The following is a 5,058-nucleotide window of genomic DNA, read 5'->3' as shown; positions in this document are numbered from 1 at the left end:
AGAAATTAGTGACTGTAGCAGAGCTGATTCATTTAATTGAAGGTGTAGGAAATATTGCAGAAAGTAAAGAAAAGGCTAGGAATGCCAAATTAAATTTCTTGGGAAACTAGCAGTTTGCATTCTTCAAAGGGGTCATTGCCAAACGCATAATCAGATTGTGATGAATTCCAGCCAAATTATTAAGTCTGTGGTATCCAGAAACCAGGAAATATGTTTGTACTTTGAGTCCCTTGCATCATGGAGTGTCATGTGCATAAGTACACTTAATTAGCTGCTCTGATGACATCAGTTACAGTGTCATATGTCATGAATGGCTAATTGCTTGCAAATCAAAAGGCCTATTTAAACAAACACCAGGGGCTCACTCTGAGGCCTGTACCAACCATATTTTAAGCTGACATGACATATCTCTGGTTCCTTGGGGCAAAGAAATAAGCATTTTCACACAGAAATGCAAAAGACATTAGTGGGGCAACAAGGACATTTTTTAGAAAAGTTCACTTACTTAAACACAGAGTGCAAACTGTAAGAATTTTTTAATACTGGTTATTAAAGTGCACAATCACATTTCATTGGCCATTTTTATCTAACTAAAGCACAATACTTATTCCACATCTTATATCTTCTAAGTGTACTTTGATTCTGAATGGAAGATTTCCGCCAAACAACTTAATTATATATATATATTTTTTTTTTAAAAGCACTTTTCTTTTTTATAGCTACTTTATTTATTTATTTATTTATTTTATTTTTGGCTGTGTTGGGTCTTCGGTTCATGCGAGGGCTTTCTCTAGTTGAGGCAAGCGGGGGCCACTCTTCATCGCGGTGCGGGGACCGCTCTTCATCGCGGTGCGCGGGCCTTTCACTATCGCGGCCCCTCCCGTCGCGGGGCACAGGCTCCAGACGCGCAGGCTCAGTAGTTGTGGCTCACGGGCCCAGCTGCTCCGCGGCATGTGGGATCCTCCCAGACCAGGGCTCGAACCCGCGTCCCCTGCATTAGCAGGCAGATTCTCAACCACTGCGCCACCAGGGAAGCCCCTTAATTATATTTTGAAAGCAATTCTGGGGTGTTAACTTTACAAAGTCAACCTCCCACTTCTGCTCTAACACCCACACAGGCTAGCATCAAATAGATGAAGGAAAACAACTGATTAATTTTATCCTGGCGTATTACTTGTGTCCTAGGTGTTTTTTTTTTTAAGCATACAACCATAGAGACTTTTATTAATTACCCTTTCCTTTGCTAGATTAAAAAAAAAATCAGAATAGTTTTATCTTTCAGAATATCATGTGATAGTAATCATTAGTTCACAGTTCCTTTTTTACCTTTTGGTCGTTTATCATTTAGTCATTAATTCCAGTTGCCGTTCAGGTAGTTGTATTCTTTTTTTTTTTTTTTTTTTTTTTTTGGCTGTGCTGTGTCTTCGTTTCTGTGCGAGGGCTTTCTCTAGTTGCGGCGAGCGGGGTCCACTCTTCATCGCGGTGCACGGGCCTCTCACTGTCGCGGCCTCTCTTGTTGCGGAGCACAAGCTCCAGACGTGCAGGCTCAGTAGTTGTGGCTCACGGGCCCAGCTGCTCCACGGCATGTGGAATCTTCCCAGACCAGGGCTCGAACCCGTGTCCTCTGCGTTAGCAGGCAGATTCTCAACCACTGCGCCACCAGGGAAGCCCCTGTATTCTTTTTTCTTACACGTATCGTTGACACACTTAAATTCTTTCCCATTGTCTTGTGGCAGAGACTACTAGCTAACTACTAAAAGATTTTCTTCTCCTACTATGCACATTCCAGGCTTCCTTGCAGTTTCAGGAAACAACAACATTCTCTCCAGTGGAATGTTAAGCAGAAGTGACCTGTGCCATTCCAAATCTAGCCTCTACAGAATGACCAGGAGTGGTCCTCCATACGCTGTCTCTCTCCCAGTGCCCAGGCGACATTGGAAGCTATGTGTGTGGGATTTCAAAACTACCATCACTATGGGTCCAAAGGAGAGAAAAGATGTTGTGCTCATTTAATCTCCTATAACCCAGTGTCCTAGGCTTTTCAACACAGGACATTAAAGGGATTCACATCCAACTTTCCTCATTTTACACATGAGAAACTAAGCCCAGAGACTGAAAGTAATTCACCTGAGATCTTCCAGCTCAGTGTTATTTCTACTCTACCCTACCCAGAGGGATGGGGTTGGAGCAGTTTGTTGGTTCCTATAGATAATCATGACTCATTTTTACAAACTGTTTTTCAGACCATCAGGAATGCTAGGCATCTTTCTCAAAGTTAAGCTGTAAATTGATAGCAAAAATGAAACCAATGTTCAGACCTCCTGAATCATGAACCAGAGCTTATAACACCCAGGATGTTGCCTTTTTAAGAAAAAAAAAATCTGTCCATGAACAAGGAACCAGACATCAGTTTCCTATGGGGGAAACATTCTCATGGAGGTATTATAAGGCCCAGTTGGTCCACTTCATTTCTTGTACTTTAAAAGATTTCTGTGGTGCCACCATTGTCCTCTTCAGGTGCAGGAAGTTCATTCAGTGGTATTGCAGCATCCTCACAAGACAGCTTGTCTTCTTGCCAAGCATCATCAGTCAAATCCAAGAGCCTTCCATCTCTCTGTACCTCACTGTCCGTTCTCCTGCAGCTGTGATCTTGCCAGATCAGTACCCGGCCCAGCACCGCGCCCACCTCCTCCAGGATGTTGTCTTTTTATGGAAAACATATTTGTGTTTTATAGTCTTTTAATTTTTTTCACAATACTTGTTCATTGACTGCATTTTGCAGACTCTATGTTTGCTGTCCTTGGTGTTTTGGAGAAGTCGCAAGCTTTCTTGATGTGAGAAAACTGATGTTTAAAACATTTTTTCATATGTTCAAAGACAAATAATCAGTGAAGGCTCATGCACAAGCCGACAGAAACAGGAAGAAGTTAACCAGTGGACGAGATCACAGACTGCCTGTGATCCAAGGGTTTTTGGGTGTTAGGTGACCTGCTGAAGTTTCCATAAACTATTGGGTAGTGGTTGGTGGTGGGCTACTTCTATATCCTTCCTAGCAAAAGAAGTATTTACGACAAAGGAATGCTCTCTTTCTCCCTCTCCTCTCCTTTCCTCACCTTCCTCACTCCTTCCCTTTTCTGAATTATTAAGAAATATTTATTGAGATGTGGTCTTGAGAATCCCTTTCTCCTAAATCAGGGACTTTTCTTTGAGGTCTAAAAACGATATTCCATAACTGCAGAATGGGTGACTCAGTTAGTTTTGTTTTTCAAAACAAAATCCTGTATTTTTACTTCTGTGCGTTGATAGAAAGTACTGACTCCATTAATCAGTAAACAACACTAAGATGAGATGAATAAAATTTGTGTTACATGGTTATGAGAACGATGGGTCACCGTGACCCACTGAGATGGTGTCGAGGCTCAGTGTAGGCAGTCCATAGCCCCCCTGCCACCTGATTCCAAGCCAAGTGAAAGATGCAGCAGTCAGACAGTGGTAGGTTCAGATGTCAGCTTTCTTACTGCTGAAAGGTAAACTGGAGAACGTGACTGAGCTTTCTGGCAACATTGGGCTCCCAAATAGACTTTCTGACTTAATCATGGGTCATATCTACTAAGCCTGTGGCATGGAAGGAATTGGAAAAAAACCATGCAGACTGCACAGGGGCATCCTAAAGAAAGTGCCAGGAGGGACTGGGGGAGTGTATTCAGCTTCTTCTCCTGAGTTGCCCATCAGATAAGTTCTTTCTTCTTCATTGGAGGAGCAAGTAAGGAGCAGAGAGAGGACAGGAACGGTGACTAACTGAGATCCTGCCTGGAGGAAGGGAGGGAACCATCACTTTTCTGCTTCTAAACATATGTTGGTGGGTAAACAATTAGAAAAAGAAAATTCAATTTTCTTCTTATTAAAAGGAAAGTGAAAGATGTTTTGGTCATGCTCATCTATTCTGAAGATATATGTATAGTTGTTATTCACTTTTAATTAAGACAAAAATTACGTACTTTGAGTCAATGGTTCTTGAATTAAATGTGCATTGGTATCACCCGGGAAGCCTCTTATAGTTCAGCTTCTTGATCTCTATTCTCAGAGATTCAGTAGGAAGGCATAAAAACCAGGAATTCTCAGGTGGTCTCAGGACCATACTTTGAGTAATACCACCTAGATAAGTCTTCCTTCATATCCATCTATTTCTGATTTCTTTTTGTATTGCGGGTCATTGTTTAGCCACTTCAAGTTTACTTATTAAAGCTGATGATTGTTTACCAAGTCACCATTATTAATATATTTCTTTCTTTCTTATATGTTCATGGAGAAAACCTGGACATACAGACATGAAACAGTGGTTATCTTCTTGGTATGAGATAGAGCGAAGGGGAAGGCTTTTACATTATTTTTTCTACACTGGTATATTTTGGCAGTTTTTAATGATAAGCTTTTATTTCTCTTATATTCAGCAAAAAAAACACTAAAGATTCTCCCATTTCAAAATGAGGGAGTGAAGGGAGGAAAGAAGGAAAGGAAGAAGGAAGAAAAAGCAAGTCAACTGCTGAGGTTTTCAAGAAAAAGGAAAAATTATCCCTTCCTATTAAACTTTATTTGAATCTGTTACTCAGATGCGTCTTCCAAACCAATGGACTTTTGACAAGTTCTTACCAGTTCCACTTCCCTCGTTCCAGTCTGTTCTCCATACATCTCTCCATTGTAGTTTAAAATGTAAACCAGAGAGTTCCCTGGTGGCCTAGTGGTTAGGATTCCGGGCTTTCACTGCCGTAGCCTGGGTTCAATCCCTGGTTGGGGAACTGAGATCCTGCAAGCCACGCGGCACGTCCAAAAAAAAAAAAAGTTAAAAAAAATGTAAACCATATTACATCGCTCCTTTACCTAAAACCTTCATGATTTCCAAGGCACTTAGACCAAAATCCAAATTTCTCCCTTTGACCTATAATGTTCTTTTATGATGCAGCCCGGCTAAATGTCTTTATCTCACTCATCTCTGTAGTCTCATAGCCTAGTACAGTACCTGTCACAAAATAAATGCTTGACAAATATTGGTGAATTATA

The 5,058-nt window shown here is 41.1% G+C and overlaps 1 pseudogene across 1 annotated transcript; it reads right to left on the bottom strand.

The window, feature by feature from the left end:
- Positions 1 to 686: 686 nt before the first annotated feature.
- LOC309635199 (anaphase-promoting complex subunit 13 pseudogene) lies at positions 687 to 3,564 on the bottom strand (annotated as a pseudogene). The gene is made up of 2 exons: positions 3,519 to 3,564; positions 687 to 2,703 (listed from the first exon to the last, which is right to left on the bottom strand). The product of its transcript is annotated as an anaphase-promoting complex subunit 13 pseudogene (transcript).
- Between the last annotated feature and the right edge of the window lie 1,494 nt (positions 3,565 to 5,058).

This window comes from Balaenoptera borealis (assembly GCF_965194805.1).
Source record: "Balaenoptera borealis genome assembly, chromosome: 9".
Taxonomy (NCBI): Eukaryota; Metazoa; Chordata; class Mammalia; order Artiodactyla; family Balaenopteridae; genus Balaenoptera; species Balaenoptera borealis.
This window is presented reverse-complemented; position numbering and strand designations above follow the sequence as displayed.